The sequence below is a fragment of the Theropithecus gelada genome, chromosome 16 (genome assembly GCF_003255815.1).
Source record: "Theropithecus gelada isolate Dixy chromosome 16, Tgel_1.0, whole genome shotgun sequence".
Lineage (NCBI taxonomy): Eukaryota > Metazoa > Chordata > Mammalia > Primates > Cercopithecidae > Theropithecus > Theropithecus gelada.
This window is the reverse complement of record NC_037684.1, coordinates 5,277,996-5,304,043: the sequence shown is the minus strand read 5'-3', so window position 1 is coordinate 5,304,043 and position 26,048 is coordinate 5,277,996. Positions and strand designations below refer to the sequence as shown.

At 49.7% G+C, this 26,048-nt stretch overlaps 1 protein-coding gene across 1 annotated transcript in view; it reads right to left on the bottom strand.

Annotated features, from left to right (window-relative positions):
- RAB11FIP4 (RAB11 family interacting protein 4) overlaps positions 1 to 26,048 on the bottom strand; it is a 142,237-nt gene that overhangs the window by 102,794 nt on the left and 13,395 nt on the right. The gene's annotated exons all lie outside the window — the stretch shown is intronic.

Genomic DNA, 26,048 nt, shown 5'->3' with positions numbered 1-26,048 from the left:
TCCCTGACCCCATCCTCCCTCCCTTCCTGCCACTGCAGGGTTCTTCAGCATCACTGGGTCTGCTCACTATCACTCACGTCCAATCTATGCCACCACTGTATCCCACAGCTCCCTATTTCCCACACCACCCCAGGGGCCCCACCTGGTCATAGCCATCATCCTCTCTCTCCTGGACCATGCAAGTCTAACTGGATCATGTCACCCACTCCTCTGCTTAAAACCTTCCAGTATCATTCCACCACACTTAGGATAAAAATCCAAAGTCCACAGCACAGCCCATGAGGCCCCATGCGATCTGACCCCTTCCACTCCCTCTCTTCCCATACTCTTCATCACTCACTGTACTCCAGCCGTACTGGCCTTTGGTCAGCTCCTCAAGCAAACCACCACACTCTTCTCTGCCCCAGGGCCTTTGCACATGCTATTCTCTGTATCTTGCACAGCTGTCCTCCCCATTCATCATGTCAGTTCATCCTTCAGGTCTCCCTTTGTACCTGTATGAAACGTCCCTCCCCAAGACAGGTCTGTCCTGACCACCCGCATCGATTCAGGACCCACCCTGCTGCTATACTGTCTTGTAGCATCCTATACTTTCCCTTCAAACTATTTGTTGCAACTTGCTATTTATTGTTAACTAAAAAGAGATTGACATGGAGGGTTTATTTGGGAAACAAAGAATTGCAATTCTTTGTTTGGGGGAGGGGGCAGCTGCAATGCTGAGGAGGCTGGCAAAAAGTCACTTTCCTCCTTCACTGAAATTTTGCAGGTCTTTCCTGAGAGTCCACTAGGTACCAGCAGGTTCAGGGGGGTTCACAGAAAGAATGTGGCATGGCCCCGCTGCCCTTCCCTCATCCCAGACTCACACCACAGTGGAAGGTACAAGGGATCAGGACAGCCCTGAAGAGCGTCCCAGGAGGCAAGTGGAGGAGAGGATTCTTCTTTTTTTTTTTTTTTTTGAGACGAAGTCTCGCTCTGTTGCCCAAGCTGGAGTGCAGTGGCGCGATCTCAGCTCACTGCAACCTCCACCTCCCAGGTTCAAGCAATTCTCCTGCCTCAGCCTCTCCTGAGTAGCTGGGATTACAGGCACCCGCCAACATGCCCAGATAATTTTTGTATTTTTAGTAGAGAGGGGGCTTCACTATGTTGGCCACGCTGGTCTCCAACTCCTGACCTCAGGTGATCCGCCCACCTCGGCCTCCCAAAGTACTTGGATTACAGACATGAGCCACCGTACCCGGCCAGGAGAGGACTTTTTACGGAGGACTTCTACAGAAAGTTGTTTTCAGAGGCAGCTCATTGGCTGGGCAGAAATCCTAGATTGCAAAGCCTTTCTGACTGGTGAGCTGGTTAGGGTACTCGCAGCTGAGAAATGCTGGAGGCTGGCAGATCACGACCTCGGTTGCGCATCCAAGTCTTTTGGGATATTGTGTGGCTGGAACTTTAGCAGGCGTGAGTATCTCCCGACCTCACTGCAGAAAGTCTTAGCCTTAGTTTCTCCATATTCTTTCATGTAGTTGTATGTGTGTGGGATAATTTGATTAATTTATATCTTCTCTCTACAAAGTAAGCTCTCTAAGGGCAAGCACCCTGTCAGTTCTGATCACCACTGTATACCTGGTCGCTTGCACCATGACTGGTACATAGTAGAGGCTTCATAATATTTGTTTTTGCTCACACCTACAATCCTCTCCAAGGTCAGGGCTCTGCCTTCAAGGCGGAGATTGCAGTGATCCAAGATCACGCCACTGCACTCCAGCCTGGGTGACAAGAGTGAAACTCCATCTCGGAATAATAATAATAATAATAATAATAATAATAATAATAATGATACATTTTTTAAGAGCCAGGTCCTCACGCTATTGCCCAAGCTGGAGTGCAGTGGCATGATCATAGATCACTGCAGCCTCATATGCCTGGGCTCAAGGGATCCTCCCACCTTAGCCTCCCAAGTAGCCGGGACTACTGGCACGCCACCACGCCTGGCTCAGAAGCCTGCTTCTAAATCTAAAACTGCTTCTAAAACTTAGTGGCAGCCCTCCCACAGCACCCATACAAGCATTCATTCATTCATTCATTCATTCATTTACTTATTCAACAAGTGATGACTGAGCACCTCTTACATGCCGGGCACTCTTTCAGGGGTTGATGGTGGTAGGTGCTGGTTCTGCTGGCTAGCCACACATACACAATAGTGCACACACATGTGTACATGCTCACATTCCTTGTCAGGCATCTTGCCGCTCCCCCTAATAATTACCATCAGTATCTATAGCACAGCCAGGCCAGGATGAGCTCTCTCCAGAATCTGCTCAGGCTGGGCTGCAGATGATGGATCTGAGGGCACCTGGGGCCTGCAGAGCACAGCATGCAGGAAATGGCTCGCTGTCACTGTTGTCAGTGTTCACGCCGTTACAGGCAGACTCACCAGCACACCACACCACCCATAACAGGCACCGAAGCCAAACCACGTTGGGGATTCATCTATTTATAGGGACCATGTTTTTCTTGCATGCCCACAGCGTGGCAGCTGCAGCAGGGGTCTGAAGCCTTGGTCACTGCCGGTGGCCTGGCACCATGGGGCTGTGCCCAGTGGGCTTTGGAAGGTGAGCAGTGGACAAAGAGGGCCCCACCCTAACCATCTTCTCCCTGCCTGGAACCTGGAAGCTCTGTGCTTGCGTCTTGATTCCGGCTGACCCTGCTTTTCCACTCTGGTGTGAGTCTGGGATGAGGGAAGGGCAGCGGGGTCGTGCCACGTTCTTTCCGTGAACCCCCCCTGAACCTGGTACCTAGTGGGCTCTCAGGAAAGATCTGTAAAATTTCAGTGAAGGAGGAAAGTGGTTTTTTGCCAGCCTCCTCAGCATTGCAGCTGCCCCCTCCCCCAAGCCATGCCAGCCTCTGACACTGCCAGGCAATGACGTGACTTCTGAGAATAGCAATGCCCAGGTGCCACCTGTAGGGCTGCAGGGGAGCCCACCCACCATCCCAGCTGGCATTCTGCCTCCTCTCGTCCTGCCTTCACATCGCTGGCATTATAGGGGGTCTGTGAATGTGGGGATGGACCAGGGCACCCTCTACCCCCAGCCTCCCGTGCTCACACCTACAATCCTCTCCAAGGTCAGGGCTCTGCCTTCATTATTTCCGAAGCAAGTCAAGGGTGGAGTCGGCCACAGAGTGCTGCCTGACTGATAAGGACCCCCACCTCAAGTCCACCTAGGAGGCAGGAGTGCAGGGATTTGGATTCTGTAACCTCTGTGTCCACAACTCCCTGGGGCTGGGAGACACTGGCGGGTGAGCTGTCCATTCCTCTGCCAGCAAAAGCCTACCTGGACAGAGGTGGGGGTGGGGTTGTTTGATGACAGGCAAATAGATGGGGTGCTGAGGGCCACTGCATGTTCCCCGGAGCACCCGAGCCATGGCCCAGGCTGTGACCTCTCTACAGCTGCTCTCACAGGGCTCTTCAAAGAGCTACAGCCCCAGAGTGGTGGCCACAAAAGTGCCAGACCAGCCGGGCACGGTGGCTCACGCCTGTAATCCCAGCACTTCAGGAGGCTGAGGTGGGTAGGTCACCGGAGGTCAGGAGTTCAAGACCAGCCTGGTCAACATGGAGAAACCCCCATCTCTACTTAAAATACAAAAATTAGCCAGGTGTGGTCATGTGTGCCTGTAATCCCAGCTACTCGGGGAGGCTGAGGCAGGAGAATCGTTTGAACTGGGGAGGTGGAGGTTGCAGTGAGCCGAGATTGTGCCACTGCACTTCAGTCTGGGTGACACGGCAAGATTCCATCTCAAAAAAAAAAAAAGGGCCGGGCGCGGTGGCTCAAGCCTGTAATCCCAGCACTTTGGGAGGCCGAGACGGGCGGATCACGAGTTCAGGAGATCGAGACCATCCTGGCTAACACAGTGAAACCCCGTCTCTATTAAAAAATACAAAAAAACTAGCCGGGCGAGGTGGCGGGCGCCTGTAGTCCCAGCTACTCAGGAGGCTGAGGCAGGAGAATGGCGTAAATCCGGGAGGCAGAGCTTGCAGTGAGCCGAGATCCGGCCACTGCACTCCAGCCTGGGCGACAGAGCGAGACTCCGCCTCAAAAAAAAAAAAAAAAAAAAAGAGGCAAGGCACACTGATGTCTTGCCCTTTAGAAAACAGGTGTGAAATTGGGCCAGGGGCGGTGGCTTACACCTGTAATCCCAGCACTTTGGGAGGTCAAGGTGGGCAGATCACTAGGTCAAGAGATTGACACCGTCCTGGCCAACATGGTGAAACCCCGTCTCTACTAAAAATACAAAAAAAAATTATCCGGGCATGGTGGTGCATGCCTGTAGTCCTAGCTACTTGGGAGGCTGAGCAGGAGAATCACTTGAACCCGGAGGTAGAGGCTGTGGTGAGCTGAGATCGCACCATTGCACTCCAGCCTGGGCAACAAGAATGAAACTGTCTCAAAAGAAAAAAAAAAAAGAAAGAAAGAAAAAGAAAACAGGTGTGAAATTATTAGAACAAGGCATGCTGGTTATTAGCAATATATACCATCACCACAGGCTCAATGATTTTTAAAATAAATAACAGCATCATTTATGCGGCGAGGTACTGCGAATGCTTGGAGTCCACGGAGGCTTCATACATAGTCTCATTTAATCCTCACAGCAACTTAACAGTAGCTATTATTATAGTCTCCCATTTTAAATTGAGGAGACTGAGGCTCAGAGAGGTTAAGACATTTAGACAAAGTCACTGTAGGGGTAACCCCCCCCCTTTTTTTTCCTCTTTTTAAAATTTAAAATTTTTGCCCACCTGTAGTGGCAACTCTTGAACTCAGGTCTTACTGACCCTGGAGAGTCAGCCGCTGCTCCCTGTTGCCTTACTGGGCCAGAGACTCTCACGGGGCTGTCTGCACTGAAGTGTTGTTTCTATCCCCTGGTGCCCTGTGCATCAAAGAAGCTTTACCCACTATGGTGAGGACCCCTCGCCTTTGATCACAAAAAGTCTCGACCTTCCTGGACATCGGGTAACCTTTTGCCACAACTGGTCCTCTGCTGGACACATGCCGCTGACCCAGCCCGTCATTCCACAGTCAGTGAAGCCAGGTCCCAGGGAGGGAAGGGGCTTGCCCAAGGTCACACAGGGAGTATAGCAAATAGCCACCCCATGTGGTCTTCGTGGGAAGCCTACACCCCAGGCAGGGGAGCTGGGGGCCGTCCCCACCCCGGGGCACACACCATGTGTGGCTCCTGCTCTGGCTCCCCAGCCAGGAGAGACCGGCTCACCAGGCCTGGCAGGCGTTGCAGGAGCAGCTGTTGTCGCTGAAGCACACGCAGCTGGGTCCCAGCTTGCTGCCAGGGAAATTGGTTGTTCACTGGAAGTAAAATATTGATCTTTCCTTTTTGGGGCCACTCAATTACAAGGCTTCCCCTTCTATTTCTGTTGTCTTTCTCTTTGAGCTGATTTTTTTCCCTGAACTCAGTCCCCTGGGTCACATCTCTTCTAGCTCAGACCAGATGATGTTAAAAAGCTTCATTGCCATTGCCGTCTGATTGATTACCAGCCAGACACACTGAGCCCATGCCCAGCCACCCACGCCTCCCTAATTTCAAGGTCTGAAGGCCAGACGGACTCAAGCAAGCCATTTGCCTTTCTGAAATCTCAGCTGCCTCATCTAAGCAAGCGAGATAAGCCGGCTTATCTTGCCGCCGTGAAGCTGTCTGCAAGGCAAGGTGCCTAATAAACGTTAGCCATTACTCACAGGAATCAAAGCAAATGCTTAGCGAGCCTTCTTTTGCCAGGCACTGTTCTGAGCACTCTATGCATATGAATTTGTTTAATCCTCGCCACCACCTGGGAAGTAAATACTATTATTATTCCCATTTTACAGGGGAGGAAACTGAGACATAGAAAGGCAAAGTCATTCAGAGTTAAGGTCACACACTTTGTAGGAGATGGCTGAACACAAGAGGCCTGGTTCCAGAGTTCATGCCCTTAGCCAGTAATTATTATTATTTATGCTAAAATAATTGCAATCACTATTATTATGCTGACAGGTTTAAGGGCTTGCTCTGACCACAGAAAGAATAAATCTGTATTCTGCTCTCTTTTCATCTGGAAAAACTGATATTGGTACTGACAACCTTTGCTTAAGAATTTGAGTATTAAAAGAAAAATTAGGCCAGGCACAGTGGCTCACACCTGTAATCCCAGAACTTTGGGAGGCCGAGATGGGCGAATCACCTGAGGTCAGGAGTTTGAGACCAGCCTGGCCAACATGGTGAAACCCCATCTCTACTAGAAATACAAAAATTAGGCTGGGTGTGGTGGTGTACGCCTGTAATCCCAGCTGCTTAGGAGGCTGAGGTGGGAGAATCACTTGAACCTGGGAGGCGGAGGTTGTAGTGAGCCGAGATCATGCCACTGCACTCCAAGTTGGGCAACAGAGCGAGACTCTGTCTCAAAAAAAAAAAAAAAAAAAAAAAAATTAGCCAGGTTTGGTGGTGCGTGCCTGTAGTCCCAGCTACTGGGGAGGTTGAGGCAGGAGAATTGCTTGAACCCAGGAGGCAGGAGGTTGCAATGAGCCAAGACTATGAATCCATCTCGAAAGAAGGAAAGACAAGAAAAGAAAAGAAAAGAAAAGAAAAAGAAAGAAAGGAAGGAAGGAAGGAAGGAAGGAAAGAAAATAATTTTGACACACTGTGCCACTAAAGCAGAGGTGGCCAGCTAGCATCTCAGATGTGGCTTGTGGACAGACTTAAAATTAGATGCCAGTATTTAAAGACAAGCAAGCCTCCTGGTTCTGGTTAAGATGGAGTGAGCACACTACAGTCTAGCTTTCCCGTTGATTATAACTAAAAACCCTGACAGGAGACATAAAACAACTACACAAAGACTCTGAAAAGTGAATAGCGGAAGTTGAATTGAGGAGGAAAAGAAAAACTTTAAGTAAGACGAATATGGTGGTGAGCTTTCTTAGTTTTTCTTTGCATATTTTTTGACCTAGACTCAGGAGCCCAAATCCCAGAACTGTGCAGCAGGTGCACAGAGAAAAAGCTACAGAAGAAATTCTCTTTCTGATGAGAAGCTGGGGAAGGGGGGCCTCTTGGGAAAAATCGAGTGGGAGAAGTGCCCTGGGTCTTTTTTCTCTCCAAGCTGCCTCCCTACAAGGTAAAGCCTATCCCAAAGGTTAGGTGGCGGCAGCAGCCGTAGCAGTCACACAGGGGAACCTAAACTCCGAGAAAGGGAAAATCTTTTGCCTGGAAAAAATGAGAAAAGGGGGCCCCTGGGAGCTGGATAGGGCAGCATCACAGAAAGAAAGGAGCTTGAGAATGTGATCCTATAAAGTTGTCATATTTGAGGTCCTAGCCTACTCCTGAGCTGCACATACATGGAACTGACCCCAAATAACCTACCAAAGACTCTGAGAACTGAACTACAGTGTAGACCGAACAGACTGGCCCCTGGAGTATGTATACTTGGGGTGGATCTGAACAGCACTGCAAAGGCTTTGAAAACTGAACTCACATTGAAACTATAACTCACAGAGGGCAGGCTGGGATCTGAGGCATCAACCTAACTGATTCAAAAAGCAAACGGACTGGGCACGGTGGCTCATGCTCGTAACCCTAATGCTTTAGGAAGCCAACGTAAGAGGATTGCTTGAGGCCAGGAAGTTGAGGCTGCAGTGAGCCATGATCGCACCGGTGCACTCCAGCCTAGGTGACAGAGCAAGTCCCTGTCTCAAAAACAAACGAATAAACAAAGAAAAAACTGACATTCTTCAGAGGATTTTAACAGGACCCAGAGTCTTATAGTATTCCAAATGTCCAAGACACAATCCAAAATTACTTGACATACAAAGAAACAGGAAAAGCTGACAACAACGTATAAGACAAAAGACAATAAGGCTGGGCATGGTGGCTCATGCCTGTAATCCCAGTTCTTTGGGAGGCCGAGGTGGGTGGATCATGAGGTCAGGAGATCGAGTCCATCCTGGCTAACACGGTGAAAGCCCGTCTCTACTAAAAATACAAAAAACTAAAAGAAAAATTAGCCTGTAGTCCCAGCTACTCGGGAGGCTGAGGCAGGAGAATGGCATGAACCCGGGAGGCGGAGCTTGCAGTGAGCCGAGATCGTGTCACTGCACTCCAGCCTGGGCGACAGAGCGAGACTCTGTCTCGAAAAGAAAAAAAAAAAAGACAATCAATAGATAGATACCAACGCTGAGATGACCCAGATGTTGCCATAATTAGCCAAAGACTTTAAAACAGTTATTATACCAATGCTCCATGGTTCGGTAAAGGTGAACAATCCTGAAATAAATGGAAATTTAGAAATTCTTGCAGAAAAATAAAGGCTAGAAAAAAGGAACCAAATGGAAATTTTAGAACTAAAAAATACAATATATGAAATAAAATATCATTGGACTGGATCAATAGCAGAATGGAGATCACAGAAAAAAGCAGTGATAGAACAACAGAAATTACCTAATCCAAACAAGGAAAATTACCAAGGATTCAGACAAACATTATATAAAAGGGTCAACTCACCAAGAAGATACATAACAATCCTAAACGCACATGTCCCTAACAACAGAGCTTCAAAATACATGAAGCCAAACTAATAAAATTGAAAGGAGAAATAGACAAATTGACAATCATAGTTGGAGACTTCAACACTCCTCTAGACAATATAACTAGTTAGATAGAAAGTCTAATTTTTAACAACAGAGCTAGTTAGATGAAAAATCAACAAGAGATAAAAGGCCTGAATATCACCACTAACCAGCTTAACTTAATTGATGTTTATAGAACACGCCACCCAATAATAGCAGAACACACATCCTCTTCATGTAAACATGGAACTGTCACCAAGGTAGATCATGTAGATCATATGCTGGGCTATTAAACAAACTATAACACTTTTTTTGTGGGGGGGAGGCAGGATCTTTGTCACCTCAGCTGGAGTGTAGTGGTGTGATCATAGTTCACTGCAGCCCCCACCTCCCAGACTCAAGCAATCCTCCCACCTCAGCCTCCCAAGTAGCTGGGTCTACAGGGATATGTCACCATGCCCAGCTAATTTTCTTATTTTTTGTAGAGATGAGGGTCTCACTATGTTGCCCAGGCTGGTCTCGAACTCCTGGCCTGAAGAGATCCTCCTGCCTTATTAGCCTCCCACAGTGCTGGGATTATAGGCATAAGCACCTGAGTCTGGCAACAAATTTTTAAAAACTGAAATTATAAATGTATGTCCTGCTGGGTGCAGTGGCTCACACCTGTAATCCCAGCACTTTGGGAGGCTGAGGTTGGCAGATCACCTGAGGTTAGGAGTTCGAGATCAGCCTGGCCAACATAGTGAAACCCCATCTCTACTAAAAATACAAAAAATTAGCTGGGCATGGTGGTGGGCACCTGTAATCCCAGTACTAGGGAGGCTAAGGCAGGAGAATCACTTGAACCTGGGAGGTGGGGGTTGCAGTGAGCCGAGATCGCGCCTTTGCACTCCAGCCTGGACAACAAGAGCAAAACTCCATCTCAAAAAAAAAAAAAAAAAAAGTCCTGTGACTATAATATAATTAAACTAAAAATCAATAACAGGGCTCAACGGCTCACGTTTGTAATCCCAGCACTTTAGGAGGCTGAGGCAGGTGGATCACTTGAGGTCAGGAGTTCAAGACCAGCCTGGGCAACATGGCAAAACCCCATCTCTACTAACAATACAAAAATTAGCTGGGCATGGTGGCCTGTGCCTATAATCCCAGCTACTTGGGAGGCTGAAGCACGAGAATTACTTGAACATGGGAGGTGGAGATTGCAGTGAGCTGAAATTGCGCCACTGTTTTTATGCCAGTACAACACTGTTTTTTATATTATGTATTTATTTATTTATTTATTTATTTGAGGTGGAGTCTCACTCTTGTTACCCAGGCTGGAGTGTAGTGGCCTGATGTCGGCTCACTGCAACCTCTGCCTCCTGGGTTTTAAGCAATTCTCCTGCCTCAGCCTCCCGAGTAGCTGGGATTACAGGCATGCTCCACCACGCCTGGCCAATTTTGTATTTTTTGGTAGAGGCGGGGTTTCTCCATATTGGTCAGGCTGGGCTCGAACTCCCGACCTCAGGTGATCCGCCCCCCTTGGCTTCCCAAAGTGCTGGGATTACAGGCGTGAGCCACCGTGCCTGGCCCCGAAGTCTCAAGAGAAATTAAAAATAATTTAAACTAAATGAAAATAAAAATACAATACCATAAAATTCAAGCCCAAAGCAAAAGGGAGGAAAGAAATAATAAAATTAAGAGCAGAAATTAATAAAATTAAAAACGAGACTGGTAGAGAAAAATCAACAAAACCCAAACCTGGTTTTGTTTTTAAAAGATTAACAAAACTGATGCATCTCTAACCAGAATGACAGAGAAACAGAGAGAGAGACAGAGAGAGAGAGAGAGAGAGAGGATACAAATTACCGATACAAAAAATGTGGCTGGGCACAGTGGCTCACACCTGTAATCCCAGCACTTTGGGAGGTCAAGGTGGGAAGATCACTTGAGACTAGGCATTCAAGATCAGCCTGGGCAACATAGCAAGACCCCACCTCTACAAAAGATTAAAAAAAAAATTAGCCAAGCATGGTGGCACATGCCTCTGGTCCCAGCTACTGGGGTTGGCTGAGGTTGGAGGATCACTTGAGCCAGGGAGGCCAAGGCTGCAGTGAGCCTTGATTGCAGCACTGCACTCCAGCCTGGGTGACAGAGTGTGACCTTGTCTAGAAAAAAGAAAGAAAACAGAGATATCATTACAGTCTTACATTCTTTAAAAGGCTAATAAGGGAACACTAGGAACACTTCTACACACATAATTTCTACAACTTTGATGAACTAATGGACCAATTATTTGAAAAACACAAACTACCAAAATTCATGCAAGAAGAAACAGATAATCTGAACAGTCCTTGAGCGATTAAAGAAATTAATTTCAGAATTTATATCCTTCCAAAAAGGAAACCTCAGGCTCAGATAATTTCACTAAGTATTTAAGGAAAATATACATAAATTCTACACCGCCTCTTTCAGAGAATAGAAGAGACACTTCCCAACTCATTTTATGGGGCCAGCAATACCTTGATACCCAAACTAAACAAAAGCAATATAAGAAAACTACAAACTGGCCAGGCGCGGTGGCTCATGCCTGTAATCCCAGCAGTTTGGGAGGCCGAGGTGGGCAGATCATGAGGTCAGGAGATCGAGACCATCCTGGCAACACAGTGAAACCCCGTCTCTACTAAAAATACAAAAAATTAGCTGGGCATCGTGGTGGACGCCTGTAGTCCCAGCTACTCGGAAGGCTGAGGCAGGAGAATGGCGTGAACCCGAGAGGCGGAGTTTGCAGTGAGCCGATATTGGGCCACTGTACTCCAGCCTGGGCACAGAGCGAGACTCAGTCTCAAAAAAAAAAAAAAAAAAAAAAAAGAGAGAGAGAGAAAACTAAAACTACAAGTCAATATCCCTCATGAACACAGATGCAATGAGCCTCAGCAAAATATTAGCAAATCGAATCCAGGAGATACATATGAATAATATAACAAGACCAGCAGCCGAATGGGGTTTATTCAGCAAAGCTGGCCCAACATCTGAAAACTAATGGCTGTAATCTAAACATGACTAAAGAAGAAAACCTATCAAAAGATGCAGAGAAATAAAGTGGCAAAATTCAACATCCATTCATGATATTAAAAAAAAACTCTCAACAAAGTAGAAATATAAGGGAACTTCCTTATCCTTCCTTAGCTTAGAGAAATGAAAACTTACATTCAAACACACACACACACAAAATTGCACAAAAATGTCCACAGCAGCATTACACATAATCACCCAAACCTGGAAACATCCCCAGTGTCTCTCAACAACTGAATGGATAAGCAAGTGTTCCGTAATAAAAAGGAACAAATGATCGACACAACACCACAGATGAATCTCGGATGCATTATGCTACAGGAAAGAAACCACTCCCAAAGATTACAAACGGTACGATTCCATTTATGTGCAAAAGGCAAAACCACAGTGACAAAGTTGGATCAGTGGATGCCAAGAGTGAGGAGGAGGGACTGAAGACAAAGGAGCCCCTGGAGGGAATTTGGGGGATGAGCGGTTCTGTCCCTGATGGTGGTGGGAGTCACAGGAATCTATGTAAATAGTAACACTTCTTCCCCCATCCCCCAAAAGTGAATTTTACTGTATGTAAAGTAAAAACAATTTTAAAAAATTTTTCTTCACGCCTGTAATCCCAGCACTTTGGGAGGCCGAGGCGGGCGGATCACAAGGTCAGGAGATCGAGACCACAGTGAAACCCCGTCTCTACTAAAAATACAAAAATTTAGCCGGGCGTGGTGGCGGGCGCCTGTAGTCCCAGCTACTCAGGAGGCTGAGGCAGGAGAATGGCGTGAACCCGGGAGGCGGAGCTTGCAGTGAGCCGAGATCGCGCCACTGCACTCCAGCCTGGGCGACAGCGCGCGAGACTCCGTCTCAAAAAAAAAAAAAAAAAAAATTTTTTTCTTTAAAAATCAAGGGAACTGGCTGGGCATGGTAGCTCACACCTGTAACCCCAGCACTTTGGGAGTGGGTCAAGGCAGGAGGATCACTTGAGCTCAGGAGTTCGCGATCAGCCGGGGCAACATGGCAAAACCCTGTCTCTACAAAAAATAAACAAAATTAGCCGGGTGTGGTGGTGCACGCCTGTAGTCCCAGCTACTTGGGAGGCTGAGGAGGGAGAATCACCTTAACCCCGGGAAGTCAAGGCTGCAGTGAGCTGTGATGTGCCACTGCACTCCAGCCTGAGTGACACAGTGAGACCCTGTCTCAAAAAAAAAAAAAAAAAAAAAAAAAAAAAAAATCAAGGGAACTGCACATACAAACTTGGATATCTGGCTTTAAATTTTTATTTTTATTTGATGTATTTTATTTTATTTTTTTGAGATGAAGTCTTGCTTTTGTCCCCCAGACTGGAGTGCAATGGTGCAATCTCAGCTCACTGCAACCTCCGCCTCTCAGGTTCAAGCAATTCTCCTGCCTCAGCCTCCCGAGTAGCTGGGATTACAGGTGCACGCCACTATGCTTGGCTAATTTTTGTATTTTTAGTAGAGACAGGGTTTCACCACGTTGGCCAGGCTGGTCTCGAACTCCTGACCTCAGGTGATCTGCCGAACTCCTGACCTCAGGTGATCTGCCTGCCTTGGCCTCCCAAAGTGCAGGCGTGAGCCACCATGCCCAGCCTATTTTTATTTTTCTTATAGACAGGGTCTCACTGTCACCCAGGCTGGAGTGCGGTGGCATGATTGATCATAGCTCACTGCAGCCTGACTTCTCGGGTTCAAGGGAGCCTCCCAACTCAGCCTCCCAAGTAGCTGGGAGTACAGGCATACACCACTACACCTGGCTAATTTTTTGTAGAGATGGGGTCTCATTATGTTGTCCACGTTGGTCTTGAACTCCCGGCCTCAAGTGATCCTCCTGCCTTGACTTTCCAAAATGTTGGGATTACAGGCATGGCCGCCATGTCCAGCCCCTGGCTTTTCTTGAAATATCAGATCTGGCAACACAGGTCCCATATTCCCCCACAGCAACAATGAGCGACAGCTGAATTCAAGCACACTCTTTAGAAAGGGAATGTGTTCTGCTCCCCAGTTGTCTATGGGAACCCCCAAATCCCAAGTAGCTCCCCACCACAGCCCACCTAGGCTGCATTCCTTCCTGGCCCCTATGGGCATGAGAGTGGCAATTCCTGCTACCCTGAGCAGTAACCTGGGCTTGGCTGGGCATCTGACACCATCTATACTCGCAAAAGGAGTTTCAGGGCTTGGCTTGGAGTAGGGTGAAGTTGAAACTCCCCAGCATAAAAAAGCAGCCACAATAGAAGGCAGACGGGAAAAGTGGGGAAAGGACAGTGCCTGTGGGGCAAGAGGGGCCTACAAAGAGAGTGGCAGGTCTGGGTACCTGGAGACTCCCTGCAGCAGGCCAGGAAGTGCCTTTTGTCCCCATGTGGAACCTAGATTGTCCTGGCAGTGCTTCTGGGGAGGGGACCCTCTGGAGGAGGTGAGGCAGCTGCTGGTGCCAGATCCTTGCTCAGGGGTGGCCACTCTGGAGGCCTTACACTCAGGGGACACCTATGGGGACACTGGGGTACTGGAGGCATCGTAAATCCCAGGGCCAGTTGCAGGGTTTTCTGCTGGGAGCTGGCCAGATGAGAGGGACGGTGGGGAAGGATGTGAAAGGCAGCAAGAGGGAGCAGGAGAGGAAGAGGGGGCAATGCTGGCAAAGGCAGGGGGTCTGGAGTGGATGGAGGGAATGTGGGGAGGGGGCGTCATCAAGAGACGGGGCCAGAGAGGGAACAGGTCTGAAAGACAAGGCCTTATGAGCCAGGCAAAGGGCTTGTATGTGCTTTATCCTGAATATGGGCGATAGTAAGAACAGGGGCAAGTGCGGACAGCGCGGGCGGCAGAGCTGGCTGGTGTCAGGCAGCCTTTGAAGCACTCAAGTGCATCACTCCCAGCAGCCCCATGAAGTAGCAAACGGCCAGTCATTCCGCTCTTACAGCAGTGGACGCCGATGCTGGGCTGGCCTCACCGCACAGCGGGCAGGGTTGGACTCCAACTCCCCCTAGCTCTGTTCCTCTTCAGACTGGCTCCTTCTCCTGCTGCTGCAGGGGCTCCAGATCTCTTCTGGGGCTTCCGGCAAGATGCTGCAGCTGCTTGTTTATCCTCACTCCCGGCAGTCCAGCTGCCTGACGTCAGGGCACACAATAGGACCCTGTATTCTGGAGCCGCCACTCCCAGGCCGGCCGGTGGGACAAAGGGCACAGGCTGCCACTGGACCTCTCCATGAATTCTGAGGCGGGGATGGGAAAAGAGCCAGGCAAGAGCTTCAGCAACACCGGCCTGAGACAAGGGATGAAGGAGGCATTGCCAAAGTCGGTCCTGCCAGTTCCTGCACCCCGAGCCCAGGCCAAAATATACAACTGTCTGGCTCCCAATCCCTAAGCCCGCTCCCCTCCATGTGAAGGACTGTCCCATGGAATCAGTCAGACTTGCCCTGGGTAGGCCACTGGTAGAGGGGGAACAGCATGTGGTTGTGGAAAGAATCCTGGAGAAGTCAGGAGCTCAGGGCTCAGGACCAGCTCCGTCATTAGTGGGGCCCAGAGCAAAGGGGAAAATTACCACGAATTTCAAGAAGGCAACCTCAAACCACTGATCCCTGTGTGTCTGCACAGGTCGCAGGCCGGCTCGGCTTGGGCTTCAGTACTGCGCCACTGCATGACCTCGGGCGAGCCCTGTTGCCTCTCTGGGCCTCAGTCTCTGGATCTCTAATGCACTTCCCACCAGCTCACAGGACCGCTGTGACGATCAGACCAGACTGAGTCAAGGACGTCGGAGGCTGGAGAGTGCTATGGAAGTGCCAGGTGCAAAGATGCATAAAGGGGGCCTGAGGGGGAGCCTTCCCCCAGGAGGGACAGGCAGAGGGGCCACCAGCCAGCAGGGAGGCTGCGGAGACCGTCCACAGGGGGGCTGAGGTGAGAAAGTAGGGTGGTCCGAGACCCTTTGAGAATCTCGGGGACGCTGCGCTTTCTGGGCCCTCCATCCAGTCCCAGCTCTACCACCAACTGCTTTACTGAATGGTCTCGCTGAGCTCCTTCCCCTCTCAGGCCTCAGTTTCCCCATCTGGAAAATGACAGCATTGGATAACATTAATATTGAATGTCTCTTCCAGCTCTGAGGTCTATGTGATCGTAACGCTTTCAGGCATGTTTGGGGTGGGCGTGGGGTTGGGAGGAGGAAGAGAAGAAAGCCAGAGTGGAGAAGTAGATGGGGTCAGAGGACTGGGCGAAAAATGCCTCCGTTCACTGGAGCTTCACTGCGGAACAAGTAAATGGCTTGGGGACTTTGGAGAGGGTGTGGTCCTGGGGAATTACTCAACCTCTCTTGCGAGTCTTTTACTTCCCCTCTTCTATAGCCAAGAAACAATGACAAGAACGGAGGCAGATTTGTCAGTCACCACTATCCTGCCCCTCCCCTCTTCTCTGTCCACGTAGAGCTCCCCCTGGTCCGAGGTGCTCACCTTCTGTCTGACTAGGTGCCTGGGGCCACTCAACCTGGGGCATGAGTTCTGACTGGACCAAGCCAGTCCTGTGGACTCATTCCCCTTGCCACTGATTGGTTCAGGCAAAGGCATGTTATACATCTCTGGCCAATAAGCCATGAGAAGACATCTGCAGGGGGCTCTGGGAGAGGCTGTCTTTGGAGGGGGCGCCCATCCCTAAGCAGCTCACCCCTACCTGCTTCCCCAGCTGGAGAATGGACACCATCTTGGGTCGACGCCGGGAAGCTCAATGGAAGGGGATTGGGTCCTAGCTGATGCCTCTGAGCCCCTGAGGAACCAGCCCTGGAGCTGCCCTACCTTGGACCCTTGTGTTATAAGGAAGAACACATTTGCCTCAGCATGCAAGTCATTTTGTGTTGGTTCCTGGTTCTCAAAGCTGGAGGGCCCCTACCCGATGAAGGACCCGGTCTCAGGGACCCGCTCAGATAAAAGGTGGTGATGGGAGGGAAGGTGGAGAGGGGCTGTGAGGCTTTGGAGTGTCTCTGACCAGGGTGGCTAGACATCCAGAGGGCTGGCCAGCACCATGGCCCAGTGACATGGTACCCAGGCCACTGCCTCCTGGGAAGCGCTGTCCCAGCAGCCACAGCTGGAGACATCTTCCTTTATGGGACCGCCAACACGTCCATCCGTCTGAGTGTCATCAGGCGGCCCCTCATTCACAGCCTGAGCCTGGGCTGACAGAATCCCTCCGGCCACCCACGAGGGCTTTGTTTGGGGTCTGAATAGGAGCGAAAGTGACAGAAGCCTGGGTGGTCTCTGAAGTGGACTGGCCTCTGCATGCATCTGCCCATCTGTCCGTTCCTTCCGCAAATGTTTCCACAGCTCTTCAGCCAGACTGGCCTGTGGGGAGACAGAGAGGCTCCCGGGAAGCTCCCAGGGAAGGAACAGATGTCCTGGAGTTATTTTTGAGTGAAATAAAAATAGCCTGGGGAATAGCATAAAAGTGTGTAGGTGACTGTTAATACTGCCACAAGCCCAGAGGCAGGGTAGCGTGGCTCCCAGGCTCTAGGTAGACATTGCTGAGTTGGAGTCCCACCTCCATTTCCCAGCTGTGTGACCAGTGGTGGATGACTCCACCTCCCTGCGCACTAATCCCTGAGCAACAGCATTGCCTCATCACATGTTAGGACTGAGAGGGAATGGCATATCAAGACAGCCTGGCAGCTGACACAGAGCGGCCTTGGGATAAATGAGGCTTTCATAGGCAGACCATGCCTGGACCCTGGTCAGGAAGCTGCGGACACCCGTGAAACTCATGAGCTGGGACAGCCAGTCACTGCACCTCTTCTTCCAGCAATTTTTAACTGGCTGAATTTAAAAAATGAACTGGATCATTTTTGAACTTAGGGAAAAAATACTCTTTTTACTCTTTTGAAAAACTGCTCACGGCATTGTAGGGGAAGATAAGACAGAATCCATCACAATGTAACCCCTTTGAAAGTGCTACCCCAAATCCTTGCAGTTTTGGGGCCCAGGGGAGACAACCCAGAGGGCTTGGGAGATGTGGAAGGGCCTTGGAGGATGAGGAGGTTTTGCTGGACTGCAGGTGGAAGAACTGACACAGCAGATGTGGGGAATGGGAATTCAAGAAGGGGGGCTTTGGTGTGAGCAAAGGGAGGAAGGAGGGAGAGGGTAGCCAAGGCCAGGCCCTAGAGGTGCCCGAAGGGTCTGAGGAACCACCAGCTGTTCTGAGTGGCTGGAGGGCAGGTGGAAGCTAAATATGGTGGGGGGGGGAAGAGGGAGGACACTCTCTTCTCGGGGGGACCACGGAAGGACAGCTCCCTCCGTGTGAGGCCCTCTGTTGACATCTCTGGCTCTTGGCGTAGTTTGAAAGGTGCTGCTTGCTGTGGGCTTTGGTTGGCTTCAGACCCATTATTTAAGGTTACATGGGAATGTCTGCTCATCAAAGGGGGGTGCTGGCCTGCAGGAGTTGGGCCACTCCAAGGTGTGGTCCCTGGACCCTGCCTCCTCTAATCCATCTATCCTGCCCTGTCTGAAACAGGCCCAGCTGCCCAGCCCTGACACTTCAACTAGACTCAAACTGAAAATCTCCCACAGTCCTCCCTCCGTTCTCCAGAAAATGAGTTAACCAGGACACCTCATGGCCTTTCAGTGAATTGAGGTTTAGCTACAGAAACAAAGCAAAATACAGTGGCTCCGGCCAGAAATTCCACTGTTGTTGCTGTCAGTACAACACAAGATGGCAAGTGAGAAGGGCGACTTGTTCTGGGGATCCCATAATGGAATCTCAAACATACCATGAGACCCTGGCAGACCCCGACCTCTCTGAGCCTCAGTTTTTTCGCCTGTGAATGAGGCAGGTACTGCTCCTCACCTCATACCGTCACCATGGGGATCAGAGGGAATATGGATTTGAGAACTCTTACCATAGGTGAAACATTGCTCAGGGGTTTAATGGTCCCTTGCCGCCTGCCTCCTCCAAGCACCCCTCCCTGCTGCCTGGAAGGGGTCAGGCAGACGCCTATGGTGGCTGCAGGGCCACGGCAGTGGTGGTGGCGGTGAGGTCCTGCCCACTGGTCAATCTCTCCATCACAGAAACCTCACATGGATCCCGGGGGAGGTGCAGCCTGCAGCCCTGGCAGAGGACCGAAACCTACCTGCGCCTAGTGTCTGCCTGCTCCCTGGGACTCACTGGTGCTCAAGTACATTTCCCGGGCCAGGCCTAGCCAGGGGCTGGCGACAAGAGGAGCTCCTAGGCCAATGTGGACAGCAGAGACTAAGGTGGCCCCGCCCCTTCCGATCCATGCTCCCTGTGATGGGACAGGGCAGGATGGGGATTATGGTTCCAGTTTCACTGATGAAGTGAGTGGGACCCAGAGAGGTGAGTCCTTCACCCAAGGTCACCAGGATGGCATTTCTTAGAGAGTGTCAATGTGTTACATGTAGAAAGGTTTCTGAACTCCGTAAGTTTGAGACAGGCTGGGCCAGAGTCAGTGTTTTTACCCGGAGGCTTTCCTGGACTAAAGTGAAGGCGGAGCAGGCTCCATTTCCACATTGCTTGACCAACTGCTGGACCGGAATATGCTTTCCTCCCTCTCTTTGCTGGACACAGGATGGGACCCCTGCTCTGGGGGTCTAGAGCTTTTCTCCCTTGCACAGGACATTAAACGGGCCATTTCCACGGCAAAACTGGCATCTGGGTGAGAGGAGGGTGGCAGTGTGCGCGGTTACCCCTAGAGGATAAACTGCCTAGGTTCACTCGCTCCACACCCCTGCCTGCAGCTTGTGGGTGCAGCTGCCAGCACTGATGCACTCACTTGGGGAGGAGAAATTCTGGTGGGATCTCCCTGGGTCCTCCCAGGACCAAGCTGCTCCCCAGGTGGAGAAGCTGGGTGGCCCAGGCCTACTCAGCCTGGCTGTGGCCCTCCCAGAGCCCCGACTGAGGCGAGGACATGGGGCTGTCTATGTCTCAGGCTTTCTAGCCCTCGCTTCCTCTCTGCTGCAACTGCACCTTCTCCCCAGAAGGTCGCCCTGCAGTCTGAGTAGCTGGCCTCATGGGAGGCACCCCTGGGCAGCTTGGCAAATTCCTTAGGGCCCATACGGCGGGGCCAGGGGCCACAGAGGAGGTCTTGAGTCTACTCATTTTGTAGACGCTCTTTGCAGAGGCAAAGTTCTTTTCCAGCAAGCACAGCAGGAGGCAAGAGGCCTCATCCATGATTAAGGCCCTTATTTATAATTTAAACCTCCTTCCCAAAAGAAAGTGGCTCAGAGGCCTGGGGTGGAGGACCAGCGTAACAGAGTCCTGGGTATCAGAAAGGACTCAGGCGTGTGGCACCTGCACACCCTTCTCCTGGTTTATCCTCATGCCAGCCCTTGGAGAGAGGTTACTGGCCTCACTTAATAAACCAGAAAACCAAGGCTCTAGAGAGCCAGGGACTTGGCCGGGATCTCTGGGCTAGGAGACAGGAAAGCAAGGTTTTGTTGTTGTTGTTGTTGTTTTGTTTTCTTGTTTTTTGTTTTTTTTTGTTTTGTTTTGTTCTGTTTTTTTGAGACGGAGTCTCGCTCCATCGCCTAGGCTGGAGTGCAGTGGCGTGATCTTGGCTCACTGCAACCTCTGCCTCCCGGGTTCACGCCATTCTCCTGCCATTCTCTTGCCTCAGCCTCCCAGCAGCTGGGACTACAGCCGCCTGCCGCCACGCCTGGCTAATTTTTTTGTATTTTTAGTAGAGACGGGGTTTCACCACGTTAGCCAGGATGGTGTCAATCTTCTGACCTCATGATCCACCCACCTTGGCCTCCCAAAGTGCTGGGATTACAGGCGTGAGCCACCGCGCCCAGCCCGAAAAATGAGGTTTGAGCTTGGCATTCCAATCCAGGGCCTATGCATGGTCCATTAAACCATATGCCATCCAGGGCAGAAGGATGGGGGGATTCTCATCCTGTTATCTCAACACAGATCTGCAGAGCCTGTTCACCAGGGTGAGACCCTGGAAGCTGTATTTTCCAGGGCTTCCCCTGGAGATTCTGATGATGAGACCATGAGAGGGGAATCCAGATTGGGCGGCTGGTAGACCTCACCCAGGCAGGGAGTGGCAGGAGCTGGTCTTCAACCAGGGCCCTGGTCTTGGAGCTGGCACATGCCCTCTGAGGCTGGCACAAAAGCGGTTAGGTGGTGGCAGTGGGAATATTTCCAGCAGCAACAGTGGAAACAGAGGGGTTGTGTCATCACCCCTTCCCAGGCAGACTCAGCCCACAGCAGTCACGGCCCCTCCAAGGGTGTGATACCATGCCCTTGCCCCCTTCAGCCCCTCAGTGCAGCGTTGGGATTACAGGTGCCCACCACCATGCCTGGCTAATTTTTGTATTTTTAGTAGAGACAGGGTTTCACCATATTGGCCAGGCTGGTCTTCAACTCCTGGCCTCAAGTGATCTGCCCACCTTAGCCTCCCGAAGTGCTGGGATTACAGACGTGAGCCACCACACCCAGCCCAGCTTGCACTCTTTTCTACTATGCAATACCACTTTTTCAATTTACCCCTGTATCTGCAGCCGGAGGCGCAGGTATGTTTCTCCATCATCATCATCATCATCATCATCATCATCATCATCATCATCCTGGGACCACGTGGTGGCAGCAGCAAGCGCACAATCTCAGTGACTTACGGACTTGGATGCTTATCCTTATCCCCCCAAGAGCCTGAAATCATCTATAACCAGTGCAGAACTTCCTCTTCTAAATATCCCCAAAGCCACAGAGTGCACCCTAATAACTCCTCTGGGTAAAGGGCTTAGGATGCACAAGGGCTGTGCTAAGTGCTTCACCCACCTTCTTTCATTAGCATTATGAGAACCCTCTCAGGGGAACAGTATTGCATCCCAATTTTGCAGGGGAGGCCCATCCCAGGTCATAGAGCCAGCAAGCTGGAAAGCTGGGAGCTGACCTCTGACCCGTTCAGACCCTGAGTCCTTGATCACAAAGCCCTCCTGCCTCCCAAACCATCTAGCAGCCTCAAGAAGCAGAGAGGAACTTGCTTCCAAATCACAAGATTTTTGGGGCAGGGCTCAGGAGGAGCTGGGGCTCCTGGTTCCAGGCTGGTCCCCTTGCACTCCATGTGTTCACTCACTCAGTCGGCTAAGTAACACTGTGCCCCTGTTACATACGCCCTGTAAATCCAGTACTGTGAACCAGTACAATACCCTGTGTTGGAGGCAGAGGGCTGCAGAAACCCAGCATCTGTCCTCATGCCAGGAGAACCACAGAAATAAATGCTCCTCCCTGCTCCTCGAGTGCAGGGTGGGAACCAAGAGTGCTTGGGCTAAGAGGCTAGGTAGTCCTGCACATCTGTGGTTTCTTTCTACCCAACGCTGAGCTGCCCCTCACCTGGTAGGTGCACCCTGATTTTCCTCTGGGAAGCTGCCCCTCCCCCATTCCCTGTAATTTGGGCGGACTGCCCCTGAGGACGGGCACCTGACCAGGCCTGGCCAAGTGGAGACTCACCCATTCCAAATGTAATTCTTTACATCAACTGGGAAAATAGCAAGCATCACTGAAACATGTAATAGATGCTGGGAAGACATTTGGTACAATTTACCATCTGGTCTTGAATAAAACTCTAACAAAAGGAGAACGGAGGGGAGAGGGGGTGGTCTTCATTAATATGCACAAGAATATTGACCCAAACCCAAGTACCGACAAGGTAGTTAGTGGTAGGAAGCTACTGTCCCTCCACTGTAAAAAATTACAAGGAAAGGATGATGGGGTCCTGCCTCCTCCGTCCGTTACCAACCCTTATCTCTACTGGCTCCACCACCATCTGAGACCACACAGGGACCAGGGAACAGCCTCAGCCCAGCTAGCTGTGTCTGGCTGCCCGGATCAACTCTGTGGCCGTCTGTGTGAATGTTTCACCTGGTCCATCATCCCTCCTCTGCTGCCTGGGACTTGGTTTTTCTGCCATGAGGATGGAGTCCCCACGATCCATAGCAGGAGGCCTGACTACCTCTTGCTGGCCCCCTTCCCTCTCCATTAGGCCACCTCTTGTGCCAACACCAGCCTCGACCTCTTCAGGATTCACCGCTTCCTTTGGGACCCTGTCTGTGAGACCACAGCCCCTGCCCCGGCTGTTCTCCTTGACTCACAGCTGGACCTGTGGCCAATGTTCCAGTGCATGTCAGTCGGGGCAATGTCTCTTGTGCCCACCCCGCTTGGCTCTAGAAATGCTGGCAGCTCCCATCTCAGAAGAAAAAGTAATTGAACTCAAAAGAAGACACAAAACAATGACTTTTGAACTGGATGGGATGGCTTACCTAGGAAATGCAAAGTCATCAACCAGAAAACTACTAGAAATAATAAATGAATTCATACCAGTGGTGAGATCAGAGAAAACATTTACAAAAAATCAATTGTATTCCTATATGCTAGTGACATGCAGCTAGGAAAAAAATCAGTGGAAAAAAAGTACTGCATTATCAGCAGTAATAAAGCACATTAAATATTAAACATGTATTTAGTCCATTTGTAAAACATTTATTTTAAATATTAATATTTTGCTCCTATTGGGAGGACTAAATATAAATGTAAAGATGGCAGCTCTTTCTAATCTAATAGACTGAATGCAATACCAATTACAGACCCTGAAAAATGTGTTACATTCTTCAAAATCCATAAATAATGAAGACTATCAGAGGGATTTTTAAAAGGTAATAACGGTTGGCTTGTTTCAATTAAAACTATATTATTCCAAGTCATAATGCTCAAAATGTTATAATGTTGCATTAAAAATAAAAGAAAAAACTGTTGAGCATTAAAAAGAATGATGGTAACAAGGTGCGACAGGCTGGGGAGGTAAGGAGCCAGGAGTTCATAGTGATACTCAGAAAAGCGGGGTGGAAGGAAAGACCTTCCTTCTTTTTTTTTTTTTTTAACAGAACAATGCTCTGTCTGTGGAAAGAATGAGAGAATTAGAAAAACCACCATTTGGCAACCACCAGTGTAATTTACTCAGGCAAGGGGCAGCAGTGGATGCTAAAACTATTCTGTGAACCAAACGTTTACACTGTCCCAAGGTATGGTCCCACAGATTACCTATTAATTATAAGGGGAGAAGTATCATTATGTTGAATAGATGAGGTAGACACCACCTTAACCAAGTGATTGAACTCAGCATCCCCAAAATAGAACAAATGAACAGCATGTGGCCCTCATGAGATGCTCTGAGGACACACCACCACCTGTCCTTGCCAAAAATGCTTACTGTGTATCTAATCTCGAGGAAACAGACACATCCAAGTGATGGGACAGTCTATAGGACAACTGGCCCGGACTCCTCAGAAACATCAATGTTATGACAACTGGGGAAATCTGATTATGAGCTGAATATTAGATGACACTGGTGAATTAATGTGAAATCCCTGGGTGATCACTGCGCTGCATTTGGGCAGGAAACTGTCAAATATTTATGGGAGAAAGGTCAAGATGTCTTCTATCTACTGAAAATGGTTCAAGCAAAACAAAACAACAGAAATGGAGATAGATGATAGATGGATAGATGGACAGACAGACAGATAAGAAGCAGAGTGAAAGCCAGCCGCGATAGCTCATGCCTGTAATCCCAGCACTTTGGGAGGCTGAGGGAGGAGGACTGCTTGATCCCAGGAGTTCAAGACCAGCTTGAGTAACATAGCAAGACCCTCATTTCTATGAAAAATAAAAATAAATTAGCTGGGCGTGGTGGCACACACCTGTTAGTCCCAGCTACTCAAGAGGCTGACGATCACTTGAGCCCAGGAAGTGGAGGCTGCAGTGAGCCAAGATAACACCACTGTACTCCAGCCTGGGTGACTGAGCAAAGCGTTGTCTCAAAAAAAAAAAAATAGAGCGAAAGAAAAAACCAAACGTGGCAAAACACAAAACAGCTGGTGAGTTTACTGGGGGTTATAAACAAAATAGCTCATTTATTCTTGTTAGAGATGGAAAATAAGTGTCTAACTACTAAAGAAGTGATAAATATAATCAGAAACAAAGCAGATGTGATACAATTGAAAGAACATACTCATACATAGGAAAACTTTTGAGCAATAAGATAGGATTAACAGAGAGAAAGAGGAAAGCAACAGAGCAAGAAAAAACGGCATGACAAACAGTGCTGAAATATATAAAACTGACTTTAAAATAAAGGGGAAAACAAATATTCCCCTTGATAAATGCTCAAAAAAGATCGATAGGACGGTTTATGCAGAAAGAAATACCAAGAGTAAATAGCAACATGGAGAAAATGCAAAGTCTCATGAGCAATTAAAAATGCAAGTGTAAACAAGCCGTGAAATAGCATTACACACCTATCAAACTGGCAGAAACAAATATATTAAAATAGTAGTACTGATGGGGCCGTGCGGAAACAGCACCCTCGTGCCTGCAGCAAGGCTTGCTTTGAGGCAGGGGAGAGAGAAGGAGAAGACGCGACCATTCTTAGAAAAGGTGACCAGAAGCCCAAAGCCAGTGCCTCTGGCCAGACAAGTGAGCAGACAGGCCCTAGATTCCACCCATCCAGTGTCTAGGACGTGCCCCCTGGGGGTCAGGGGTTGTGAGACGCCCACACCAGAGGCCACTCCTCTGGCTGGCAGCTGAGCGCTTGGGCTGGGAGCAGAGCCCAAGGGACAGTCAGTGGTACTGAGGGAGGTGCAGCTCAGCTCAGGGTACCCAGGACTCCTCCTCCAGACTTTCAGCAGTGAGCTTGGCTCCAGACATCCCCCCTTCTGCCCTCTGGAGGGCATCATCTGGGGAGCAAAGTGCCCCCTGGGCTCCACCCTGCTCGCACCAGAGCAGGGGCTGAGCCCAGGGGTTGACCAGCTGGTCCAGGTGCCCTGCCAGGTGGGCTGGGCTCAGTGAGCTGGGCTCAGCAGAGCAGAGTCCAGAGCAGACACTAATAGTGACTGGTGTGAGGGCTGGTCCGTGCTGGGATGAAGCAGGGTGGGAGAGGGAGGAGACACCAGCATCTCTTGAGCAGACTCAGGCACAGTAAATACCACGAGGTGAAACAGGTCACGATAGCTCACACTCAGCAATCATAGCCACATTTCTGTTTTAAGGTACAGAACTTCAGTTCAGTGCGAGTTAGCTTTCTTTTTCCTACTATAAAAGTAAAACTAAGTATAAAGAAAACTAAGAAAAACTAGGTATAAAGTAGTTTAAACTTCTATATCAAGAACAATATTTGATAATTTTTTTGTTTTTAAAATAAAGAGCAGGCTGGGTGCGGTGGCTCACGCCTGTAATCCCAGTACTTTGGGAGGCCAAGGAGGGCAGATCGCCTGAGGTCAGGAGTTTGAGACCAGCCTTGCCAATGCGGTGAAACCCCGTCTCTACTAAAAATACAAAAAATTAGCCGGGCGTGGTGGCACAAACACCTGTAGTCTCAGCTACTTGGGAGGCAGAGGCAGGAGAATCGCTTGAACCAGGGAGGTAGA